The sequence below is a fragment of the Sceloporus undulatus genome, chromosome 1 (genome assembly GCF_019175285.1).
Source record: "Sceloporus undulatus isolate JIND9_A2432 ecotype Alabama chromosome 1, SceUnd_v1.1, whole genome shotgun sequence".
Taxonomy (NCBI): domain Eukaryota; kingdom Metazoa; phylum Chordata; class Lepidosauria; order Squamata; family Phrynosomatidae; genus Sceloporus; species Sceloporus undulatus.
Genome location: NC_056522.1, coordinates 211,947,339 through 211,975,146, shown reverse-complemented (window position 1 = coordinate 211,975,146; position 27,808 = coordinate 211,947,339). Strand labels below are relative to the sequence as shown.

At 39.9% G+C, this 27,808-nt stretch overlaps 1 protein-coding gene across 4 annotated transcripts in view; it reads right to left on the bottom strand.

The window, feature by feature from the left end:
- The window catches only part of LOC121931903 (sodium channel protein type 1 subunit alpha), a 167,833-nt gene that overhangs the window by 127,002 nt on the left and 13,023 nt on the right, over nucleotides 1-27,808 (bottom strand). The window contains exon 1 of one of the 4 annotated variants that reach the window (XM_042470050.1): nucleotides 24,921-25,147. The exons of the other annotated variants lie outside the window; for them this stretch is intronic. The gene's annotated coding sequence lies outside the window, so the exon portion shown is untranslated. Of the gene's footprint in view, nucleotides 1-24,920; nucleotides 25,148-27,808 lie in introns of those variants that run through there. 4 annotated transcript variants of the gene reach the window in all.

The window sequence follows — 27,808 nt, the reverse complement described above, 5'->3', positions numbered from 1 at the left end:
GTGATCTATTTTATGAAGGTTACAATTATATCAAATTTCAAATCAACCTGATAAAAATTGCCATGGGTACAGCACAGAAAAGGTGACATTTTTAAAACGATAATATTTTTATATATGGAATTTTTTTTAGAAAACAGTAATATACTTTATTCAGACTTGTAAAAGAAAAGTGGCTTTCATTAGTGTGGTAAAATTAGTATCACCCTCCAAATTATTGAAGGTTTCCCTGACACATGAAAGCCTGTTGCAGAAACTGCAAAGCTATGATACACATGCTTAATGTTATTTGGATGCTAGCATGCTACTAGTAGGTCAGAGGGATCATGTGGTGTAAAGCAATGGTGGGAATTGTGCAACCCTCCCAATATTATGCAACCCTCCAAATATTGAATTGGACTTCCCCACTTTCCCCATTGACTTTTCTGGCGGTCAATCGCAATTTAGTAACATCTGGAGAGACAAGCAATTCCTATGTCTGTTGTAAAGAGAATCTAATGAATTCCATGTGCAATCCCTATTTCTTTAATTATTGTATGTGTAGTTTGATCTTGATCAAACTACACTTTCATACAAGGATTAGGGGCTGTAGCATAAGAGAGCGGGTGGATTTCTCTTCTATCCTCTTTTCCAGTTGGTATTTTTATCCATCTCCTGACATGTGATCTCCCCATATTTTTCTTCTATCAAATCTCCCTCTCCACTCAAAATTGCTACACCAAAACCGCATGCCACTCAACAGAATTACCTGTCAGAACTCTGATGGCCAGAAAAAGGTTTGGCGTTTGACATCCTGAAAAGGCCACTAAGTGGCAAAACAGACCAGCAATAAAAGCCAGCTTGGGTGAGGCCTGGGGAAATGGTGACCACATGCCGCATGCTCCAACTCTGCTCCCAATCCGATCACACGCCTCACACCCAAACAGATGGCTGGAAGCGTGTGAATGCTCCTGTGGCGCAGTGAGCAGATGCCACACACTGCAGGAGCAGAGAAGAGCCATGGCAGTAGCAAAATGGGCACCCTTTCCCTGGCTCAAAAAGAAGCAGCTTTCTGTTGCTCCTTTTTGTGCTGGGAAATGGCCAGATTGGGGCTGTGGCGTGTGATTGCCACAGCCCTGATCTGGCACACAACGGGGCGGCATGATGGCTGTCTGTTTTCAGCCTAAGACACATAAATTGAAGCTAACTTGTTAGAATTGCATCTCCCACAGATTCAAACATAAGGTTGCCAGAGTGAAACCTAATATCAAGAAATATAAGATCAACTGATGTGTCTAGAAAACAGAGAATTGGCATACACAATAACATAAAGAAGGGTTGAATTCAAAGGTATAGCTGTGTTAGTCTGTAGAATCAGTATGTAGAGAGATCTCGTAGCACCTTTGAGACACACTGAAAGAAAGAAGTTGACAGCGTGAGTTTTCATGTACTTCACTCTACTTTGTCAGATGCTTTTGCTAAAAGCACCTGAGGATGTAGACGTAACTCTAGGAAAGCTCCTGCTGCTAACTTCTTTCTTTCAGTTAGTCTCAAAGGTGCTTCAAGAGCTCTCTACCTACTAACTTGTTAGAGTAATACTTATGCGTGTGATGGGTTGGGGGTGGGTGGGCGACATGGTGGAATGGCACTGAGGTTTGGCAGGTTAAACAACAACATTGGGTTGAAGGAGTTGAGAGTAACAATTTATAATAATTATTCATTCTGCATGGCTGGAGCTAGGGCTGTTTCTTAGATTAATGATATGTGAGACAGCCAAAGGGATTTGGAGGATGTATTTTAAAAAGTGTAAACCACACAGAGGAAATATATCCAGAGATAGCCATGTTGGCCATATAACAAAGGACAGTATCATCCAAAATCCACAAAACAGTGATATCTTTATTGGGACAACTTATACAAGTTATAAGTTTTTGAAGCTGCACTGGCATCTTCATCAGGCAAAGGTTTTAAAAACCATACAGGAGAAAGAAAGGAGGAAAACTGATGCTGTTAGAAGAAACTTTGTTTGGAACTCAGAAACTCAAGGAAATGGAGAGTATATGTGGCCGGCAGTCACCACACTTCTTGTATTGTGCCACTGAACTGCTGATTATTTTGGATTGGAAGGCAGCAAGAGGATCTTGTATTCCTCTGTGGTGCAGGACCTGTTTGAAAGCCCTCAAATAGAAAGAAAACCCTCCAGGCATCTCATATCATATGTCACTGAGGTAAGAGGCAACATTCATCCCAGCCCTCAGACCCACCAATGGCTAGTGTAACATGTTGCTAACAAGCAACGTGACATGGAAGGAGGTGGGACAAGAAATAATGGAACAAATTGGTTTTACAAAGTTATGTTCCACACTCTAAGGCATGCCCAAGACAGGGACTACATAGACAGGGACTGGCTTCACTGAGTTGGGCCCTCAGCACAAGATCTATAATAAGGGTTAGAATCGCCACCTCTTTTACTAGCCTGGCTCCAATGACTTTAAATGCCAATCTGATACAGGTCAAGCTCTTCCAATCATAAATATAAGTGATGACAAGCTTTACCTGTGGGAGGCTTGTATTGGTAGTATGTCTTAATTATGCATTTTTCATTATTTTAATAAAAATGTTTGGCACAAGCTGCATCTACAATGCAGAAATAATGCAGTTTGACACCACTTCAACTGCCATGGCTTAATGCTATGAAATTCTGGGATTTGGAGTTTGGGGAGATATTCAGCCTTCCCTGTCAGAGAGCTTTGGTATTACAACAAACTACAAATCCCAGGATTCCATAAGATGGAGCCATGACAGTTAAGGCAGGGTCATTAATTCTGCAGTGTGGAAGCAGTCACAGTATAATCTAATTCACATTCCCAGGCTGATTCAGAATCCTTTATACATGGGGCTTGAGTTGCTAGCTACCACTATATTGGATGCATTCCTCCCTGCACATTGCCAGTCATTGGGGAGCCCTTCTGAGTTTTATGGCTGCATAAGGTGAACTGAACACATCCAAACTTGGCTTTACAATGCTTCCACACAAAACAACCACCCTCAATCAATTAGCACTTAATTTGGTTCTCACAACAAACAGTTAATTCCAAGACATCATAGCAAAGGTTGCTTTCTCTGGAACATTCTTTTGTCTGAAAAAGCATCAGATTTACAGAGAAAGCGGGACTTTGGCTCAGGATTGGCTTGAACAAAAGCAGCAGGTTGACAGCTGTTGAATGACAATGAAATGGTTTTCCTGAGCAAGGCAAATAGTTTACTATCTTTGAAATACCACTGAGTTTACTGGCAATGAAATGCTTTGTGTTATAAATCTGCATATATTTTATTCAACTGACTTTTTAGAAAACATTACTTTAAAAATGTAACAATGAGTGTCAGGGTCATGTTTGGATTGTACATCATGACTGTATATCTTCAAATGTACATGGGCTTATTGCAGAAAGGGTCAGCTGTGTTAGGAATGTTATGCACCAAAGAATGATGAGAATAATTGTAACTCATTTTAAAAGAATTCAGCAGAATACTTTTTAAAAAGCTGAACTTAACATATACACAGCAGATTTTTAAATGACGGAATGGAAATTAAAAGATATACTTTCCCCAACAGTACATTTGTGTACAACAATGCTGATTGTTTCTGTATGGTTTCTGTAACTAAGACTTTAGAAAAATTGAGCTTCCCTGATTTTACCGAGTATTGAAAAGTGTCATAATGTAGTGTTAATGAAGGACAGCACAGAAAGCAGGATTATTGCTTAAAAACCAACCCAACACTTCTCCTTTTAAAAGGCCCAAGCAGCAAGGCAGCAACTACCATAATTTGAACAAAGATCATTATAATAGATCGCACAATAATCATTTGCAGAAGTGCATCAAAAATTCTCACAAAAACACACAAACAAAAGATCTTCAACATGTTCAGCAATTCTTTCTATCCTACCCTGTGGGGAGAACAAATTTAAGATTTTTTTCATTCTGTATTGTGAGAAGGAGATAAACAAAGACTTATAATACACTAAATAAATGACCAAGGAATCTCTGGCTTTATTGGCAGTAATTATTTTCATGTTTACATTTTATGAAATTTTTCTTAGAGGGGCATACTGTAATTCTTAACAACACTGTTTAAGAATGGCTGCATCTAATGAAAGCACTGCCACCAAATCTTTTGGCACAAAACCTATGGTAGAGTGGGAAATTAAACCCTGTTCTCCAGTGTCCTAGTCCTATCCTCAAACCACTACACCATGCTGGCGCTTTCTTCTACACACCCATTAAAGCTGTAAGAGCTCACTCCAGTTTTCACTCTGCCAACCCTATGTTTGATCTATGGGAGATGCAATTGGTCAACAAAATAGGGAGTGGCTTCTCCTATCCCCACCCCAGTAAAAGAAGCAGACATCTGTTAAGCAGAGTCAAAACATAGGACTTTATCACACAGGGGAAAATTGGGGTTTAAACTATCATTATCCTGGGAAAGTCGCGCGATCACTGGAAGATTTTCACACACATCGTGATTAAAGAGGATTTATCCAGGAATAACCAGCAACAAATCATTCATAGGAATGATATGTTGCTGGCTATTATCTGGTTATTGCTAGGATTTGGGGGATGGATATTGGTCAATGTGCAATAGAAAATTCTGGCCTCCTCAGTGACCAAAAGAGTGAATTTCAGTGGTATCAATTACACCATCATAATTCACCAATAGGATGCTAGTCAACTGTAAATTGCAGAGGTTGGAATATCTGAATTATTCTAATCAAATATTACAGATAAAGTAGCAAACTGGAATAAAGCAGAACTTCCTGATCTACTTGTTGGGCTTTAAGTCATGCTTTGGAAATGGAAGGCTCAACAATATATACGGGCTAAATTACTTTGACCTTATTTTGTATGTACTATTAGTACCTGCATTTAAAAAAAAATCAACCCTCTTTGTAAATCAAAGCTAATTCTGGACCATTTTTAGGTTGCTTAATATGTATGTCGAGAGAGATATATGAGATGTAATAAAGCACAAAACACATTGATTTATGGGGAAATAGTGGTTGTGCAAATCCTCTTCTTCTTCCTATATACCAGACAGGCAGACAGACAGATAACATAAATCCAGTCTGTGTATTTGAAATCCTGATACTGACATCATATGTGTATTCAGCTACTAGACTTTCAATAGGTGAAGTTAACAAACAAACATCAGTAAAGGCCTAGAAGAATTTGGGAGCAGAAATGGATGTAGAGAAGGAAAGAGACAACAGTGTTACAGTCATAATAAACTGTGATGCTGATAATGAAATTCTGCATTGTACTAAGAGGTATACCCCCTTAGGTTTAAGAGGATCTACACTTAGAAAACTGTGTATAGGATTGCAGCTTTGCAATATGAAGAAAGTGAATGGGAGTATGGGGTGTGCATGTCTGTCTTGGAAAGGCAGTCAGGGCTCAGACAACACATTACATTTTTTAAAAACACATTTGCAAACTTCCATGAGCCCAGTCTAGTTGCTTGCAAACATGAAAATTGGTATTCAGGAAATTATGCTGCAGTGTAACTGAAACCACATCTTCCATCATGCTCAAAGGCAACATGCAGAAGAATCATATGGGTGAATGAGCCTTTACAGCATATGTTATCTGTGGCTGATAGAGCTCAGAATTTCAAATTCACTGTTAGAGTCATGCGAATAGAGTCAGATTCTTGGGTTGATGCTAAGAAGGAAATGTGTCCCACTATTCAAGGGGCTTCTCAGTAATGATGTTTAAGACTGCAGTATTAATTACATTTTAGATATGGCAGAAACTGAGATCCTTGTCACACTACAGTGTCATAGCATTATATCTCACTTTAACTGCCATGGCAACATTGTGTCAAATTCTGGGATTTGTTTAGTGAAGTCTAAGAGCTCTCTGAATGAGAATTCTAAATGCTCCTCAAAACTGAAAATCCCAGGATTCCACGGCATGTTCCCAGGCAGTTGAAGTGCAATATAGCACTAGAACAGTGTAGTAGGGCTGTGAGTGGCCAACCTACAGAAGAGATGTTTGCTCACTGATACTGGCTGAACTGATGTTTCTCAGTTTACAATCAATAGCTCAGAAAAAGTCATTACCAATATTTGATACATGACAGTTACTTAGTAGAATGTAGAATAAATTAGGTAAGTTGGATAGTCATTTATAATTCAAAAGTCAACTTCTAATAAATACAACACCTTCAAAATATCTGGTTTTGGGGTACAGTTTCCAGCCTAGATGTAATAAACTCTAAATTGTGGATTACAGGTGAGAATTTGAAAATACAGTAGATTTCCCTGTTAATGGTGAAGCTTAGCTATCAGTGGGAACCTGCTATGGGAAAGAAGGGGATCTGAAACCAATGGGATTTCATTGCTTTATTCTAGACATGTGAAAGAACTTGGAAATACTAGAAGAAATGGACTATGCCACTTCAGACTGTTGATAAGGGAATTTCCCTGTGTATCAGTACCCTACATATAGAAATCTAGCCCGGCAGACTAAGGGTTCTCTACCACACGTTTCTAGTCTGATATTTATTTTCATGATAAGCTGGAATTTTATTAATTTGGGAAACAGTCAAAAATGGTATTATCCAGCTGTAGTCTGAAGTGGCACAGTACCTAGACCAACCTTGCTCACCACAAGATGCAATCCTGTGTTAAAATGTTAAGAACAAATCTGCTGACTACCAATTTGGGAGCTTGGTGCATAAAGCTTTGTTCCCTGTGGCCACATCTATCTTCTCCCCAAGGTCTATTTTCACATCATTTCTTAGGTGTCCATTAGTGATTTTGTCTCACCAGTGTAATGCAGTTCAAATGCTCCAAGTAAGACGTAATTTTGTTCTTGCTCATAAAAGCAACAAGCATGCTGTATGTCTTGTTAACCTCATAAGGGAAGCTTACTATCACAGTTCTTCACTACAAGGACCTGTCAGTACTGTAGTAATCGTAGGAGGAGATGAAATACAGGAGACTGCCAATTTTTGGATTCTTGTGAAAATCCTACTTATGGCAAAAATTGACAGAATGAAAACAAACATAGCAACCAATCTAGTTTATCATGCCAAGTCATGGTTAATGGAACCGAACAATGGCATAGCATCATATTGTCATCTTAAGGGACAAACCATGAACCAGCCAGGTAGCTGTTTGCTTCTGTACTATCACGCAGTGAGGCAGCTGCTTCAGGTAGTAGATTTGGGGTGTCATAGAAGAGCAGCAAACAGGTATTTGTTTTGTTTGACAGGTATCTATTTTGTTATTCTATTTTACTGTCTGTGCTTGTGGAATTTCCTGTTTCATAGCCAAAATACCTTGGGTGACTTTAGACACCATGCACTTTGACTTGTGAGAACTCCATTGGAACCAGCATTTCTGGCAGCTAGATGTCTTGGGATAACCCTGAAACTAGCAAAACAACCTCGGAAACTATGTTTTAAAGCAGATTTACAAACCACACAAATGCTGATTTGGTAAAATGTTTGACTTGTCATACTAATGTTATAGCTGATACTAAGCCTCCAGGGGCTTCTAAGAGAAAGCAGAAGCTGAAATAAGACACACAGCTCCATTTTGAAATCTCAGATCATGCTTTGGTCTCTAAAATCCAGTTAGTGCCAACCTTAGTTTGACATGATGTCTAATTTGAGCCTGTAACCTTCAAGTTATCTATAATCTTGTAGAAAGTAGACTAAATAATTCTCTGTGAAGTATACTAAAGACAACAAGGAAGCTTAAAAATAGGGCATAGTTGTCCATATACAGAAAAATCTAACTGAATTTTTCAATATCAGTCTACAAGCTGTCCATCAGGGCTGTGAAGTCTGTGCTGAGTTTTCATAGCTGTCATATACTGTTTAGTGCAATTTTGCTTCTGTTTGGCTGTGGTATCCCATTCAAAGTGACAGCGGTGAAGAGTACCAAAATAAAAAGCAACCTGGGCCACAGTTCCTATAGTCCTCGGGATCTAATGGGGTAGAAATGAACAAATAGCACTGAGTCTATATAATGTCATATCTTACTATTACTGGCCAATATTGTGGTAACAAACACAGTCTATGGATGTCCTATGGAATAATTGCCCTTGCAAAGGTGTTCTGAAGAAGGTATTGCATTCCATATTAATTAATAATGTATATTATTTATTACTCTGATTTAGCTTTTCAATGTTAATAAGTAGCTTTATGACCAAAGTTTTTACTTGTAGGAGCTGAAACAGCTATCTTTATTCCATTGCAATATAAGGAGTTTGGAAATCAATTTTCCATAATTATCCAAAGCTCTGTTGATCAAGCACGGAATGCCCAAGGTAAATTCTAATTCTAATTCATATTCATTGCAAAAACAACAAACAGAAGAAAAGAAATGAATATACCCATTACAATAGGTTTATGGCTCTCTAGATGATATTGCTTCCATCATTCCTCATCAGTGACTATGCTGAAGGTTGGAATTAGTTGTTTGATTAGGCACGTGAACTCTAGTGTCAGAGGATTCACATACTCCATGAAACTACAAATCCCAGGCTTCGATAGGATGGAGCCATGACAGCTGAAGTGAGGTCATAGTGCTATAACTGTGTGCTGTGAAAAACAGCTTTATACAGGGTTTCAACCTAATCTGTGCAGCTAGCCCCGACTCCACTGGGAGAAGACCCAGTAGTTAAAGAGGTCTTTCTTGTTTTATTGTGTGTTGCCTCGAACTGCATTTGGGGAGATACATCTGTAGGCAGGAGACTTGGAAGATGGCAGTGGAATCTCAGTGTGGAAAGGATGGAGAAAGATGAGCTTCTCATGTGTTTGGGCTTCTGAAAAAGTGGGGTTGTCCAGGGAAGTCCTGAGAATAATTCCTGCCCAGAATCTCATGGTGTCATCTTTTTTGAGCCCATGCTCATGATAAATTTCAGTGTTCCCCAGTTCTCCATAGGAAAGAAAAAAATCTTCCAACTTGCCTTTTGATGCTTTCTTCATCTCCCACCCATTTTGTTTTAGATACAAAGAAGTACAGTTAGCCATCTATATCTACGGATTTTTTATCCATGTATTCAACCACCCATGGCTTGAAAATACTCAAAAATGATATAAATTCCAAAAGCAAACCTTGATTTTGCCAAAGGACACCATTTTATTGTGCCAATGTATTTAATGGGAGTTGAGCATCCATGGATTTTGGTATCCATGGGGGGGGCCTGGAACCAAACCCCAGTAGATACCAAGGGCCCACTTTATGATTTTAAAAAAATGTAGTGAAGGCAGAGCATTTCAACTCATAATGCTTCAGAGTTTTGTTGCTTTTGATCAAAACAGGCACAGTCCCCCCCTCCCGTGATCTAACCAGATGCCACCAGTAGATATCAAGTAAACATCATCTATGTCTTTGTAGCTGAGATTAAACTATTACTGGGATGCACAAGTGAAAAAGTATTAGCTTAAGTGTTGGCTTTTATTTTTGTTTTAGAGGTTTAGCATTTTCCATTGTTGTTTATTATTATGGTTTTCATTTCACTAGGGGAATAAAAAATACTGTACATGTTGGCTCTGTGGATATTTTCTTCATCTCTAAAATAAAGCTACTAAACCGTCTTTAGTAACATGCCTTAGAAAAATGATTGGCAAGCATCAAGTGGACTAGGTGTGTGCGCACACATGCACACAGACATGTGTGCACATATACACAATCACTGTTAACCAGTAGGAGTTAAAGGCAGGAGTCACCTCACATTCTTGAAAGAATGATGTCTGCCTACCTGCCTAAGGAGAGACAAAACATGTATTTGAGAAAAGTCATTAAGGAAAAGCCCTGGCCCTTTATGGACAGAGGGACTCAATATCTCCCTGCCTTCTAGATGGACACCAGCTGTGGGGTACACTGTAGCCAGAGTCTCCTTCCTTCTGGTGGCCAGCATAAAGTCAAAATGAGTATTCTCTTTCTCCTTTTTTCAGAACATGAAGCCATGATGGCCAGTATCTCTTTTTTGAGTTGGGAAACATGAACAGAAGGTCACAGTGTCTCCCCCCTTGTGTCTTTGAGTTGGACAGCATTCGTGTCAAATCAAATGACCTTTCCAGTCTTTCTCTGTGCCATTTTGTCCAGTGTTACCAGGACCTTTGGTAAGTCCCACTCTCTCAGACTCAGAGGGAAGCAAAAGCAAACCCCTGTTGAACAAATATTGCCAAGAAAACACAGCTACGGTCAGCTTACGGTTACCATAAGTCAGAAATGACTTGAAGGCACATAACAGCAATCAAGAATGAGCTCACAATGGTCAGTCTCTCTATTTGGAAGCACCCAGCATATCAGTGCAATGTCTCTGTTGTCCCCTTGCATCAAGTCAGCAGAAACAAGAGTATCTAGGGCACACACCATCTTTTTCTCATTAAAGCAGGTTGACCGGGGCCTAGGAGACTATCAGCAGGGGAAAATCAGGGAATTAAAAAGGCATTTTCCCAGGAAAGTCATGCAGTCATTGCAAAGATTTTCATACACATCACGATTTGAGAGGACTTATCCCAGGAATAACCAGGAATGCTCCAGCAATAAACCATTCATGGGGAAATCCTGTGAATGGTTTTTTGCTGGAGCATTCCTGTTTCTTCCCGGGATAAGTCTTCTTAGATCTGATGTTGTCTGAAAATCTTCACTGTAATCCTGGAAAAATGCCCTTTTAATCCCCTAGATAATCTTCCTAGTGGCTGCCAGTATGTCTTTCACACTCAGACAGCAACACATGGTCAGAGAACCATCAGGCAGGGAGAGAAGGACGGATGGGTATCCTAGCTATTGCTGATGTGTAACCCCAAGGTGCCCTGGCTCCACAAGGTAGAGATGATGAAGATGGACCCAGAAAAGCTGACAGCACTTCAGTTATATGGCAGTGACAATTTGCAGAGTCTGCCAGAATTGAGAAGAATTCGAGTGACAAAAAACTGACTGCAAGTGGGAAGGAAAATAGCTGGCAGTCTCCCATTTGGAAGGAAAGGATTAGCATATATATGTGGTGGTCTCTCCAAGTTTTCTTTGATAATGGCGATTATTTGGATCTATTTCAGTCCTGATTCAGGGCTTCTCCTGCTGGAAAACAACCTTGATTGCAATAATGGTTGACTTGCACTGGGGAATGAATGCAGGAAGTAAGATTTCATTGGATCTTCTAGAAATTCTCAACAGGAAATGGTACCAAAGAGAAAAGCTATGTGAGCAGGAACAGCACAGAATTCGGAGTGTGCCCCCTGACCCAAAGTCACAAGGCAGCATAGGGAACCCCAGCAACAGAAAGTTCACTTTCAGGAACATCATCACCAAGGGAAAGGAGAAACACACACATACACACACACACATACACACACACACACAGAGAGAGAGAGGGGGGGGGGGGGGGGAGGGAGGGAGGAAAATCTAAATCTATTTTAACAACAAAGGACACTGGGAGAAGGGACCTAAGGATGAATTAAAGAGACACTAGTGGTAAAACTGGAGGGATATGAAACAACCTAGTGATCTGGGAAGCAAACACCGGAGAGAAAATGTGTAAGGCATTCTGCACACAAAATTAGCAGCAAACAGGCATTCAGAAGATCAGTCCCCTATAGCCTTTCATAATCTTTCATAGTACTGCCCAGTCATAGCACCATTAAAGCCCTATGGCAGGATTTCTCTGTATATGTCAGAGTCTGAAGCATTTACAGTGCCAAGCTGGACAGCTGGGATGCCACTCATCATCATTCTTGTTCTCCTCATCCCTTCTGTCTCTTCTCCCTTCTTCCTCTGGTTTAAATTGACATATATTGTTTCATCCCAGCTTCAGGCTGGTCAGCTATGAAGAAATACTAATGCCAAGGGGGGAAAATCTCTTCTATTCAGCTTTAGTTAAGAAGCAGAACAAAATTAACTACAATAATTTAGTTTTTAGTTTCTATATTAACTAGAACTAAAAGGACACTCCTTAGTCCAATCAAAACTGAATTGCATAAATATATTTTGACTGAGCAAGTGGACAAACAAGGAGAGCAACAGCAAGTACATTTCTATATCACTTACTGATGTATTAAGTGGTTTACAAAGTGTAAGCTAATTGCCCTTATCAAGCTGGGTACTCATTTTAGCAATCCACAGAATGATGCCAGGCTGGGTCGACCTGGAGCCCCTGGCTGTTACTGAAGTCACAACCTTGTGGTTTGTGAGTGAACGGCTACAGTACAGGCATTTAACCACTGCGCCACCAGGGCTCCTGGTGCAACTAGGAATGCATTAATACACAACTTTAGAGTTTACACCCCCCCACACACACAACACACAAACACACTGTACTCCTGCCCTGAATGCCTCTAGTTCCCATACAATGTTTATTTGCTCTCACTGGAGATTATCAGTTGGAGAAACAACGCTGGGAGTAAAAGGCATACTCCTGGCAAAGTAGCACAATTGTGCTGAAGATTTTCAGACACATCATGCTTATCCAGGACTTAACTCATGAAGGACCAACAATGCTCCAACAGCAAAACATTCACAGGACTTCCCCATGAATGATTTGTTGCTGGAGCATTGCTGGTTCTTTGTGTGTTAAGTCCTGGATAAGCATGATGTCGTCTGATGATCTCTTTAGCCTTCACAATTTGGTTATTACCCAAACTGGACAGGAGCTTTGCTTCCTGTCCTGAGTAGCTATGGAACCAATCCAGGTTTTGTGTGCTTCAGAGATAATTCTTGCTAATTTTAATAGCACTTGTTTCACAATTCAGTTATTTGTGTGGTTCCCTGTGCTGCAATATAACTGAAACACTGGCAATGGAAAGATTGACACACAAGACCTACTAAAAGTCCATTGATATACAGTGATAATGAAAAACTAGAATAGCCTTCTATAGGTACCACTATCTTTTCATTTTCCCTATATATTTTCCTGTGCTCAATACTTCAAAATCTAACATATGTACTACTCCCAACATTTGGGATACATCTCTCAGAAAGATGAACATTCAGATAGGGCCTTGCCTCTGCTCTCTCTTTTGTATGAAGTAAGACAGAATTACTCTATTTCCATAAAGTAAAGGAACAATAAAAACAAGTGTCCTGGATGTTTCTATGTATTCAATAAATACTTAGGATAAGTTGTAAGTATTGACACAATGTGACAGTGAATTGGAATGAAAATACACAAGTGTTGATATGAAATATGACTAAATAAATCAACCCTAAATGTGATCTATTATATATCTTTCATAGTAAAATACAAAATAGTAAGCCAGATCAACAAATAGACTGTCTAAAGGCAGCTTCTTCTGTACAATTTATCATAAACATTGAGACCCATGGCAGGCCTAAAATGATCACCTCTAGAGCATGTGAATCCATGGTGGTGATGGAATTCTTCATTAATTTCCTTCTCATATGACTTAATGAGCAGCTTCCTTTCTGCTGCAATAAAGTATTTGAAAACCACAGTTTTCAATGCCTCTTTACAAAACCTAGTCACAATTCACAAAGCCTATTCTGTGCAAAATTTGCGTGTGGTTGCTTTGTAAAGAAAACAACATTTCCTGCTTTGTACAGAAAACTGCAGGAAACATTTTCTGTGTGGAAGATATTTCTATGTACAAATAATATTTTCTGTTCAAAAATGCTTTTTCCTGTACAGAAAATGCTGTTTTCTATGCCAATCCACACATGTGGACTTTTGTGCAGCATAAGGTCCCAATTACATTATTTGCTGTACAGAAAGAATGTACTGTTTTCGTTGCAAAACAACCATGTACAAATTTTGTATTTACAGAATAAATCCTGAACTGCAAAGATTCTTGTCAGTCCATTTCAGCTTTCATCGTGAAAAGAGCATCTGCAATAATCCTAATTCCTGTGACAATGGCTTGAAAAAGCAGGCCCACAATCATGAGACAGCTGCAGACAAACTTGCCAGGAATAGGCCCAGTTCACTTAAAACACATCTCTATGTATTCACAGCCAGGCTGGCATTACATATTCATAAGGTAATCACCATTTCTGCACTCTGCAGACAGCTGCCTCTGCATGGATGTTGAGGACTAACACAAGTTATTTTGCAGCCTGCAATGGAACAGAAAATGGATGCCGACCTGCAAGTCATAGTGCATAGTACTAAAAGCTAGTTGAGTTATTTTGGCATCTGAGGCAAGGAATACAACAAATGCAGCTTCTCATGCCACACTACAAGAATGCAATAAATATAAGTTACTATCAATATGTGGCCCTTTCAGATATCACAAACTGTTTAAGGCCATTGCCTTATCCTATCTAATGATAATACGCTGTACATGAAACTGTGCAATATTGAATGAATAGGAACTGCAGTTGTGTATAAACTGGTCCCATAGTATTGAGAAAATGCAAATTTTGCGGGCATTGTATCGATTAAAACAGACAAAAAGTACAGCTGTAACCAGTATAGCATAGATATAGCAGAAACATCAGTTGCAGTTGTATAAGAGAAAAATGCTTAAGTACAACCAACAAGGTTTATTTATATTTTACAAAAGAGAACACTGCATTTTTTAGAGGGTTGCTCTGCTTCACAGTTTAGCCATAAGCTATTAACTTAGTATGGATTTTAATTCTGTTAAACAGCGCAGTAATTGGTCACACATTAATTTTGTAAAACCTGTCAGATCAGACTCAGGGCCATATTAACCGAAAGGGATACCCAAATTTGACATACAATTATGGGTCATTTCCAGGGAAAGACTGAAACTTTCCTTCATTTCCAAACAGAGGAGAATAAAAGGGAATAAATAAGTAAAGAAAAGCAGTTGAGGGCTTGGCGTAGGTGCAGCTGAAAGCAGAACTTGCTAGGTAAGTAGAAAGATATGAAGAAAATCCAACTACTAGATGAAGTTTCCCTTTTATTGATTGATAAGGTAGACACTAAACTACTTTCTAAAATGGTGGCTGCTAGAATCCAGCACAAGATTAAGAAAGAGGGAGCGAGTTTTCAATTGGGCAGCCATCAGTAATGGGACCTGCTAGGGCTCTGGCAGTTTCTCAAGAATGGATTACTTTGGTTGTGAAACAGGCAATATACCCTCTGGATGTGCACTTTCATCCATTTGCATTTGCATGGTGGAAAAAGTCTGATCTCAGCCACATGGTCCAGGAACACTTCGGTCAGAGTCTAACTATTGAGGGGGGGGGGCTGCAGTTATAGTTCTATGAGGCATAAATCTGTAATGGAGGGGGGAGATCATAACCCTAAAAAACAGGAGGTTTTTTGAGCCCTGGTCCTAGGCCACTACACCATGCTGCTGGACCCTCTGCACTTAAAAGTACAGTACTCAGTTGTTATTTATTGTTGTGTACCTTCAAGTTGTTTTCCATCTTATGGATACCTTAAAGCAAAGCTATCCTGGGGTTTTCCTGGCAAGGTTTGTTCAAAGGAGTTTTGCCATGGCCTTCTGTTGAGGAGGCTGAGAGAGTGTGACTTGCTTGAGCTTGAGGTCACCCAATAGGCAGAGAATTGAAGCCTGGTCTCCAGAATCCTAGTCCACTACACAAAGCTTCATCCCAAACTTCTATCCAGGAAGAATGTCAAAATGTCCTCTATTTTGAGCATGCCTAAGAAGCATGCATTTATATTAATGCTTTTTTAATTTATTAATTTTTTTTAGTTGTTCATGTCCTCCACATGGGGGGGGGGGGCAAATTTGTCCTACATTTGTTCTACATTTGTCCTGGTATGGAGGTAGACAGTTATGGCAACCCTACTCCTGTGGTTCTTTTGTTATTTTCTTAGGAAATCATAAAACACAGAATCTCTCCTTAAGAATCATTCTTAATATATTCCAAACTGGATTATGTGACTGAGCTAAACAGATTTTACCACTTGCATTTTTATCCATTTCATGCAGGCATTTAACATGATTATCTTTAAAAGAACATATTAGGAAAAACTCATGTGTTCTTAAGATACTAAGAGTTTTGCTACTTTGTGATTATGACCATGACAGATTTCACGTATCAGCACAATATTAAATTATTCTACAATATGGAGTTTATCACATGGGGGAAATCAGGGGTTTAAACTGTCATTATCCTGGGAAAGTCACGTGATCGCAGGAAGATTTTCACAGATGTCGCAATTAAAGAGGATTTATCCTGGGAATAACCAGGTAATAACCAGCAACACATCATTCACGGGATTTTACATAGGCAATACATACAGTGGTGCCCTGGGATACGAAATGATCGCGTTACGAAATTTCCGGGGTACGAAAAAGTTAGATTGGAAAAAACTGTTCCGGGTTACGATATTTTTTTCGGGTTACGAAATATATTTCGGCGCGAAATTCAAACGCAAAGCGCGGCTAGCGGCTTTCCAGCGCTAACGGAAAGCCTTTTCGGGTTGCGAAATTATCGGGTTACGAACGGAACGGCGGAACGAATTAATTTCGTAACCCGAGGTAGCACTGTATTCACCACTTCATAACTTGATGAAATATCACCTTTAGTCTAAAAGGGCAGGGGAACAAAAAGAGTTCTTTGGATGTTATTATTAGGATAGTGTAATAGGTTCAGGCCTTAAAAAGAAGATGAGAGAATACTTTGCCTATTCTGCCTGCAAATTCTGCCCACTGCAAATGGATGAACTCCGTTTGCATCTAGGAAGGTTTTGATCCAGTGGAGTAATCCTGCTGGTGGAATGGAAAAGTTGGACCCTGTCATCATTTTTTCCCTTTTATTACAATCTTGCTTCCCACCCTCAAAACCTGTTCCAGAGAGTTGGATAACCCCACCAGAACAATGGAGGTGGTTGTGCTGGGGGCTGCAATGAAAGAGAGAATGGGCATGAATAGCTTCCAAACTCCCCATTTTCCACCAGTGTGAGTGTTCTGCCTAGGATGCATCCATGCCCAAAGAATGCCCTTCTGGTCTACAAGGGACTTCCTTCACAATAAATAAGCAAATGATTTTGCTATTAGGAATGTTATGTTGCTCGGTATCATTGTAGTAAAATTGCTGGCTTGAAGCCAAAGTGGTGCAAGCTGAACATCTGCCAGCATCTCCTCCCCACAACAGCTCCATGAAAACCTCTTTGGGTCTGTCCAGTTGTGACTTCTGCTGATTCTTCTCTCCCACCACTGCATCTGTGCCACATCCCAAGCTGAACCATTATACAGTCAGCCCTTTTTATACATGGATTTTTTATACACGGATTCAAGCATACACGGTTTGAAAATGTTCCAAAAAAGTATAAATTTAACTTGATTTTCCATTTTTTATAAGGGACACCATTTTGCTATGTCATTATATTTAATGGGACTTGAGCATACACGGATTTTGTTATACACGGGGGATCTTGGAACCAAACCCCAGCGTATAACAAGGGTCCACTGTATGCAGTCCTCTGCACTTAGGGTTGCCATAAGTCAGGACCTCCAAACCAGGACAAATGTAGGACAAATGTAGGACACGTTTTTTTAAAAATGGAGGACGTGAAAAAAAATTGAGGTTTTTTTAAAAAAAATCTTAATATAAATGCATGTTTTTTTTAGGCATGATCAAAATGGAGGACATTTTGGCATTATTCCTAGACAGATGGCAGAAATGGACTTGCCCTCGGGTTCAACTGTACTTCTCAGAAGTGTGTACTTGGGCAAGGGACTGTGGTTTTTCTTCACTGTGCATGAGTTTGTAAAAACCACAGCAAGTTACATTGGCCGTGCCTCAGAGGCTTGTTGATATCAAAATCACCATCACCATCATCATCATTATAATTGTCCAAGAAAGGCAGACTTGTTAGCATTCAAAGTGCCATAAATACACAGAAAATGCACTTGCATATATTTAATAATAAAAAATAATGGGGAAAAAATAAAAAACAAGGCAGGGGTATATATATTTAATAATAAAATTAATGTAATAAAATGAAAAACAAGCAATAATAAAAATTAATAAAATAAAATAAAAACAATAATAAAAATTAATAAAATAAAAACAAGCAATAATAAAAATAAATGCAATAAAATAAAAACAAGCAATAAAAATTAATGAAATAAAATAAAAACAAGCAATAATAAAAATTAATAAAATAAAATAAAAACAAGCAATAATAAAAATTAATGAAATAAAATAAAACAAGCAATAATAAAATTAATAAAATAAAACAAGCAATAATAAAATTAATAAAATAAAACAAGCAATAATAAAATTAATAAACTAAAACAAGCAATAATAAAAATTAATGAAATAAAATAAAAACAAGCAATAATAAAAATTAATAAAATAAAAAATAAAAAGCAATAATAAAAATTAATAAAATAAAATAAAATAAGTATTTTATATTTTTAAAAATAATTTAAAAACCCCAAAAAACCAAGGCAGACCTAATGACCTCCTCCTCCTCTGCCCCAATTCTGCCCTTCAAGGCACCCTTCCTCCTCCTCCTCCTCAAGGCTATGGAATCCTGGGAACTGTAGCTCTGTGGACCATTGAGCCTCCTTTTGTCAAGAGAGCTCTGGTGCCACAAGAAACTACAATTCCCAGAATCCCATAGCACTGAGCCATGGATGTTTAAGGGGGGGTCAAGCTATTTCTGCAGCCTTTTGCTACCCAAAGCCCTTCCTATTTACAAGCAAGGCAAAATCTCTTCCTTCCAAGCCATTGAAAACCAACCCAAGTGGAGGGCTGATTGCTTCTTTCTCATTGGTCAGCTTCGGGAGAAATTTGCATATTACAAGTAAAGGCGTTTAGGGCCTCAAAAACGATCCTGTGATAAAGAATTACAACAGGGGTAGGCAACCTTTTTGAGCCGGGGGCCGGGTTGCTGTCCCTCAGACAACTGGGGGGCCGAAGCCAAAAAATAAATAATTAAATAATTTTTTAAAAAATTAAATATATAAATAAACCAGGACAAATGTAGGACAAAATTTTCAAATGGAAGACACTTTTTTTAAAAAAAGGAGGACATGCGAAAAAATTTGCTGATTTTTAAAAAAATGTTAATATAAATGCATGTTTCTGAGGCTTCTATAGACAATTTCCCCCCAAAGGCCCCGGTGGCAATCGGCGGCAGGACCAGGCTGGGGCCGGTCCCAAGACCTTACAGGGCCGCATCCGGCCCACGGGCCGCAGGTTGCCTACCCCTGAATTACAACAATACTGACGCGGTAGACATTTAAAAGAGGAGGCATTTAGACTCCCAGTGAAACATGAACGATTTATGGCCTTGTTTTTCTTCACTGTAACCTGGAAAGTAATGCCTTTTGCAAGACATATATACCAAGTGGGCTGGCAACAGCTCTGAGTGGCAGGTGTCCTGAAGACCTGTTCTCTAGGCTGAGCCAGGCAGGGAGGCGGGGAGGGTGGGACACAGCCACGGGGAGGGGTGGAGCTGCCTCCAGGGCCTCGCTTGGGGGGAGGAGTCCCGGGGGTGGGGCCAAACCAGGGCGGGACCGTGTGGCCCCACCCCAAACTGGGAAAGTCCCGCCCCCAGGCGGGATATGGCAACCCTATCTGCACTAGAAGTGGATGCATCTGTGCTTAAAACAACTGACTACACCAGTCAAAACTGGCAGAAACAGATGTCTTGTCTAATCTGCCTCTTCCTTGCCTGGATTTATACTCCGAGGGAAGACTTCACCTCCTGCCTCCTTGGTCTCATCTCCTGTTCTCCCAGACAAAGAGCTAGCTGGTAGCTTCCCAAGCCTATCTTTCTATGCCAAGATGGCATTTCTGTAATAAAATTTATTTCGCATTTAGTCTAAAGTATTTTTACAAGCACAACCCTTCCTATATATATCCGGAACTCTGACCTTCAGATGTTGCACAATGGAGAGGAGAGTTTTGGGGGAAATCATTTTGTATTAACTTCCTCAGATCCCAACCATTAGTAATTATTTACTATTTCACCTCTATTTGTAGCTTTTGGTCTAGCAGAGAGCCAAGACTGTCATCCTGACAACACAGCTTTCTCTTCCTATGTTGTTTATAGTGTCTTTTTGTCCATTTGTAGATTTATGATACCAAACTAGATTATGTAAAAAAACATAATTCAAAGAAGCAAACATCTTTAAACAGTGGGCCAAATGTTATCAATAAGTGCTAAAGAATATGCAAGAACGCTTATGGAAGTTTTGGAATACGCTCTGTTACCATGCATTTTTAAGAAGCCTCGAAGAGACTTTAGAGCAAATTCACTTATTGCATTATTCATGTAATCATTTGAGTTACCACTTTTATCCTGAATGTGCAAATGCTTTTTCACTTATTTTCTCAGTCATAACGGATCATTTCCTCTTATTGCTTCAAGATAACATGCAACAGCATGGTGTCCATATGGGATTTCCCATATGTCTACTCAGACATAGGTCCTACAGGGTGTAACAGCATTTATTCTCAAGTAAATAGGTACAGTGGTACCCCGGGTTACGAATTTAATTCGTTCCGCGGCGCCGTTCGTAACCCGAAAGATTTCGCAACCCGAAAAAGCCATAGCCGCTAGCGCTGGAAGCTGCGATTTCGTGCGAAAAAGCGCCGAAAAGCACCAAAAATTTTTTCGTAAGCCCAAAAAAAAAAAAAAAAAAAAAAAACCGTAACCCGGAAAAGTTTTTTCCTATCTAATTTTTTCGTATCCCGGAAATTTCGTAACGCGGTGATTTCGTATCCCGGGGTACCACTGTATAGAATTGCACAAGGCTGCAATCCTATATCCACTTAAGGTGGGAGGAAGTGCCAATTGAACAGAATGTGGTTTATTTCTGTGTAGTCACACAGAAGACGGCTTTGTAAAATTATAAAGGTACATTGTTTCTTTCACAATGTACAGTTATAATAGTTGGATGCCATTCTGTGCTGTGTCTGAATCATGTAGGATCCTGGGATTTGTAGTTTGGGGAGGGACTGCACAGAGAATTTTAAATACTTCCTCAGACTACAAATCCCAGGACCACATAGGATGGAGCCACAGCAGTTAAGGTAGGGTCAGAATGTGTAGTAAGCAACTTCTATACTAGTTGTGTTTTCTACTGTATACTTGGCAAATTGATATAAGTAGAGCTATTTGTTACCTTGTTTGTAAACTTTAAAATAGTTCTCAAAATAGAATGTGGGAAAACAGAAAAAAATTGCATGTGAAGTTGGCTAAAGGACTAATATTATTAAATACTGTTTGCGAGTTCACCTCTGTCCACTTAGACTACTTTATTTTTAAAAGACTGAGCACATAAGCTCATGTCTAAAATTATTATATACTTGCCTGCCTCATAATTTCCCAGTTTAGGAGCCACACTGCAAATTGTAGTGTTCTGGATATACAAAAGAGCTTCTCAGCCCTCCTTCCAGGGATAACCCTTAATGTCCCCAAAGTCTCCTTAGATCATGGGGTCCTCTGAAGGATTTGCACTATAGGGGATTTTAGCAACTATTGCCAGAAAGAATACCCATTGCTCTTCTCAAGAAGAAGCACGTCTATTCACTGATGGGAAGAAGTGAGGGTTGCTCTCCTATGTTTTATTTGTTAGCCTGCAACATGAGATGCACAGCAAGCTACCTTGTGTTGAAGTCAGATCAATACTGCCTGCACTGACTGGCAGCCCATTTCCAGGGTTCTAGGTAAGGCTCTTTCAAAGTTCTAGTTGAAGATGTCAGGGATTAAATCTGGGGATTTTTGCATGCCACGTACTTGCTCTTCAACTGAGTTATCACCTTCCTTATTCATGAGAACCATGCTTTTCATTTAATCAGAAATTACAGTACAGGTTAATTTTTCCTTATCCAAAATGCTTGTGACCAAAAATGTTTTGGATTTGAATTTTTTTCAAATTTTGGAATATTTGTATATACATAATGAGAAATCTTGAAGATGGGACCCAGGTCTAAACATGAAATTTTATACAGAGTACCTGTATATAGAAAAGAAAAGTAAATCTTGAATGTCATGGAAGATACCAAGTAACCAACTAAATAAATGATAAAATAAAAAAGGAATTTGTAGAAGTTGCTAGATTGCAATTTCTATCAGTCCTAGCCAGCATAGCCAATTATGAGGGAAGATGGGTATTTCATTATGCCAACATATGAAGGGGCATAGATTCCTGAATGCTTTCAAATGCTTGGTACTAACATGTAGAAATGAAAAAGGCTGCTAAAAGTTCCTGCTATTGAGGAGGACAATGCTAATATTAAGAGATAGTTGGGAGCACAAGAAGTATTGATATACTGGAATTAACAAAAAGACTTTTGAGTTGGTTGGATTAATCAGTTAGGGAATGAACAAAAAGTGGATTATCAGGAGGCAGAAAGCCCCTGAAAGCAAGGATGATGGAGAAAAGCATGTTGTTAGTACCTAAGTGCTGAATGAAGTCACTGGGGACAGTCTCCAAGGACAGGGTTCTCCTGAGAAAGTTGATGGAATGAAATCCAGCTGGCCTGAAAAGCCAGATTACTACAGGGGAAACCACCATTTACATACTGTGAAACCTTGAAAAGCCTTCTTCATGGAGGAAGTCCTCTGCACCACAGACTCCATGGTAATAGAATCTATGGATTCATTTTTGTTTCAAATAATATTTTAGGTTTGTTTGAATAACCATCTTGTCTATTTTCTGTTACAAACAAAGCCAGAGCTAATCTATCTTGCAGCTTTCTTAGGTTACCTTTCTAGATATGGGGCAATCCAGAAAGTCTAGAGAGGTGAATACAGGTGATACGATCTGAGTGAACTAGACTTCTGGTGAATGTCAAATGTTCTCTTCCCCATGTGATTGCTCTGATGCAGTCTTATGCAGGTGAGACCATACATCAAAACAAAGACACATTTAACAAAAATACTCGGTGCCATTCCTAGTCAATGTTACACTGTACAATGGAATAGCTTTACACCATGGACAAAATATTACCACCACCGCCATTGAAAACAAATGTTAGACTGTACAATGGAATAGGTTTACACCATGGACAAAATATTACCACCACCACCCACCACCATTGAAAACAAATGTCCAGCTATACCACGTGGCCAGTCTAGTTGTTGTTAAGCTTCTCATTCACATCATCAGGCACTAATAAAGACACAGCATGCAATAGACTGTGCCCCACATCTCCATACATCTCTTCCTGCCATTGACCAACAAGACAGAATGCTGGTCTAGGATGCTGTGCCACGATGTTTCTGTATAGCTGACCCTCTTCTTGTCATATTTCGTGCAGAATAGACAACTTGTAGTCTCTTGGTATTGTTGGATGGCAACTCTCAACAGGTCTAGTTCACAGAGCCAATGGCAAGGAATGATGGGATTTTTAGTCCAACAACACATAGAGGGCTAGTGTGGCTACCAAGGAGAACATCAGGATCAGACAGAGGGTTTCTTTGCCAGCAATTCCTGTTCTTTTCTACACAACCAGCTATATCCAGAATTCAAGCTGGTTTTTGTGTGGATCAGAGACTCACCACAGGAAACTGATTGCCATAACAATGAGATATCATGCATAACAATGAGATATCATGCAAATCCTTATTGGGACTCATGGAAAGTACTCTATGCAACACAGTACCAAGACAGGTTAGATAGTAATGAAGTTAGCTGCTGTGCTTGACTTGGTCAGACCACACTAATGCAACTGAAGACCTGCCAACCTTTTCTTTAAAGGCCTGCAGTGTTTTTCAATGGTGCTAAGTATTACAATGTTCTGCTATGCTCTGCTTATCTATTTATTTGAATAATCCCCATTGGATCATCAGGGCCAGCTCAAGACATTTTGCTGCCTGATGGTAAAGACAGGATAGCAGCCACTCCGTTCTACACACAGGAAAGAAACTGAATGTTGCTTCAACACTTGCAAGGTCAACAATCTCATATAAGGCAAAGTATCATTTTCTGACACAGACTGGGCAGCCCAGGAAGAGTGGCTGGGGAAGTGCTCCTGCTGCCTCAACATCTGCTACCTGAGACAGCTGCCTCACTGAGCTTAATGGTAGGACTGGCCCTGCTGGTGATGCCTGGGACTTCTACTTCCGAGAGGAAAATAAAGAGCTCAGAATAGCCACCCATAATGCTGACCTCTCACATGTAGAGTTAGTGCTTTGGGGCAAACCTATCTGACCTTGTGACCTTAGAGCAAGGGTGAAATTGTGCACTCCACTCAAGGTATCTAGGCTAACATGTAGTTTACCAGCATGAACCTCTGGCCAAGCTGAAAGTACTGAGGATGAGGATGGTGGGATTTGGTGAAGTCAAGGCAAACACTTTTGATTGGGTTTCAGGTACATACTTTAGAGAAGCAGGAGGGTCTGATGTTCACCTGCTAAATTTCCTGACTATGAACACAGTTGTATCTGCAGCATTTAGCATCCCTAACATTCTTTATAGAAACCCAAGGGCTGTCAAATGTATACCTCATTAAAAAATTGATTCCCTCTAGTGAAAACAAAGAAAATGGAAGGGGGGGGGGGGGAAGCAACAAATAAACCTTGAAAAGACATTGGACCTGTGAAACACAGTCTCCTCCAAAAAAGAGTGAGAATGAGAAAAGCTCTTCACCCCTGCAGTGCTAGGCTCTGCCTGGCTAGTCGACTTTGGGATACGTCTACAGAATATCCTTCAGACTAAGGAACAATTTGACCTCCAAAAGAAAGAGAGCGAGAGCATTCCTAAACGACAATCAGGAGCATCTAAACTGTGACAATGACAACAACAACAACAAATGGGGAAATGCTGAAAGGAACTGGCATGCACCCAGAAAACGTAAGGTAAGGGAAGCACAGCATGCAACAAAATAGCTCTGCTGTGAAACCGACCCTATTTCATCTTTCAACATTTCAGCAGAATCCCCAAATAAATGATCTTTTCTGCGCTATGCCCAGAGCAAACATTTCCATAAATACTTCAAAAGGGGGGGGGGAATACCCAAAATAGACAGGGTCTGTAAGAGCAAAATGTTCATCTGCCTTACCTGGTCATTAGCAAGCATTACAAATGTACAATATGAATGAAAGGAAAAAGGATCCAGGGATGACAATTGTGAGGAAGTGCTATCGTAATCCAGTTCCTCTGACTGCCTGGTCCAAAAAGATTCCCAAGTATTCACACACAAAAAAGTGCTGCATTTTCATTGTAGGGATGAAGGTGGGGGGAAAGAGGGAGGGAGGGAAGGAGGGATGGAGAGAGAGAGACCTCTGCAGTATCCCTTCTGCTTCAGTCTAGGCTTTCTGTTCTCAGGCTCACTCTATGGTACCTAATACAAATCAGCAAATAGCTTGGGGGGGGAGTGGGGGGGGGGGAAGGGGAAAAAAAGAGTACATATCATCTTTAAAGGACAGCACCATCTACTGGCAAAATTAATGAACCTATACTCTGTGTTCTGGATATTTATTTATTAAAAATTCTTCAGCAGAGCAGCTAAAAAAATATATCTGGGAATAGCCACAATGGGCCCTAATCCAAGGAAGTTTAAGTTGTGACCCACTGAAATAGGTTATAAAATGAAAAGATTTCTAGAACCTTTGTATTTGTTCTTTTCAGGATTTCTCCCTGCTTTGCTGATTGGAAGGGATGCAGTTCACCCTTCCAGTGCCACCAATGTCTGAGACCAAGATTTAACCCTTCAGATGGTTTCAGAGATGTTGCTCTCTGCCGTTAAAACAAAATTTCCCTTCCATCTTCTTTCATCTAGTACTGTACCACAGACTCTGGAATAGAGCTGACGTACACATGCAGCAGGATCACACGATGCCGTGTTTTCTGGAATGTTCCACATCAGACTGCAGGTGGAGGAAATCCACATTTAAGAATAGATTCATGAACAGAGAAAACTAGGTTAGCCTAGAACCCTCCTCTCTGAGATCCACAGAGAATATTGGCACCCCCCTGCCTCAAAATAGAATGGTACAGCAACAGTCCAGGAAAACGGACTCTGCTGCATAGATAGATTGGCTGCTAACAAGAGATGTAGATCTCTCCACTGCTTAATTATATGGCCAAAGACATGTAAAAGGCTGTTTTCCAAATCAGACAAGCCAAGCAGGAAAAACAACAAAGACCCTTGTAATACCTTAAAGACTAACACATTTATTTGTGCACTTTTAAGATGAAACAGCACTCTTTGCTGTTAAAGTACTATATTTATTAGTGCAATCCTATACACATGGACTCAAAAGAGATGCCTTTGAGATCAATACAGTTATTATCAGACTGATAGTACTGTGGCCAAAGTAATCTCCAGCACTTTTAAGATAATAACACCATATAATATAACAGTCACCATCACTTGTCACATCTATAGTCTCATTGTAATGGCCACCAACACTTGACACATCTGTGCACTTCAAAAGTTGCTACATGCTGTACATCTCTGATCAGATCCCCCCTCCCAAGTTTAAGAGGACTGCAGATGTACCACCACAGTAGCTAGGTCAGGGAGAAGATTTTCATCTACAAGAAATAAGAAAAGTAGGAATGGGAAGGGCAGCTACAAAAGAACTAGATAATACCCTAAGGGAATTTAGACATACAACTGAGCACTAAAGTCAGAATCATCCGAGCCATAGTATTCCTCATCCCCATGTATGGATGTGAGAGCAGGACATGAAGGAAAAAAAAGATAAGAAAAAACTCATGTGGTGCTGAAGAAGAATGCTGAGGATACTGTGGATATCCAAAAAGACAAATACATGGGACCTAGAACAAATTGAGCCTGAAAACTCCTTGGAAGACAAGATTGAGGCTGTCATACTTTGGCCACATCATGAGAAGGCATGATTCACTTGAAAAGAAAATGAAAAAACTAATGCTAAGAAAGGTAGAGGGCAGTAGAAGAAGAAGATGACTGCACACCAGATGGCTAGACTCAGTTAGGAAAGTCACAGGCAGAACAAGAATCTACAAGACTTAAGCAGAACAGTGAAGGATGCAGGGAGGCTGGAGATGTTTCATAAACAAGATTACCATGAGTTGAGGACCACTCAAGGGTAGTTAACAACAACAGTAACAAAAGCCCTCATTCAACTCATTGGGGATTTACTTCTAAGTAGACTTGCATAAATTTGCACTTATGATTAATAAATTTAGAACTGTACAGAAGTTTCATCTAGAAAGCTACCGTAAATGGAGGTTTTGTAGAAAGAGAAAAGAAAATCTGTGTGACCCTGGGTTTGACCTTGTCTGCACTGACCAGTATATTCCAGGGGCAGCCCAGAGTATCCTGGCCATGCAGCTGCCCCCCCCCCTCAGTTACTTCACTTTCTGTTACCACATTGCAGTGGCTGTCTGCACAGGTCATCCATCTGTGCTGGATTGCCCAGTACATCTGCCACCACTGCAGGTCACTCACTTCTGAGGTCAGAATGATGTGATGGTCACATGCTGGACACCTTGTTTTGATTTCAGAACAGGTGACCTGCAATGATGGCGGATGTGTTGGAAGGCCCAGTGGGATGCTTGTGTAGACAGCCACCTTGGTGAAGGGATGGAGGTTTCCCAGTTCTTCCCAGAAGATCCAGAACAACAGGTAATTTTTTTACTCTGTTATGACCTTGTTATATCTCAGTTCTAGTGTGGCATATGAGGGACATGGTCAGGACTGCCTGCACCAGAACTGGGCTTTGGGCTGTGTGTCTTCTGAACAGGACGATACCCAAATGGGGGTTGGGGAATGGACCTTTATCAAGTTTATTGCTGCATTCAGTGCCGTGGATCAGGATGGAGGATTACAAATATTTAATTGTAAAAAATAAAACAAATTGTTACAGCCTCTGATAAGAAAAGTCAACAAATGAAAAGCCTGGAGAAATAGCATAAAATATACAAAATATATTTTGATAAAGCACCTAAATGCACTCTAAG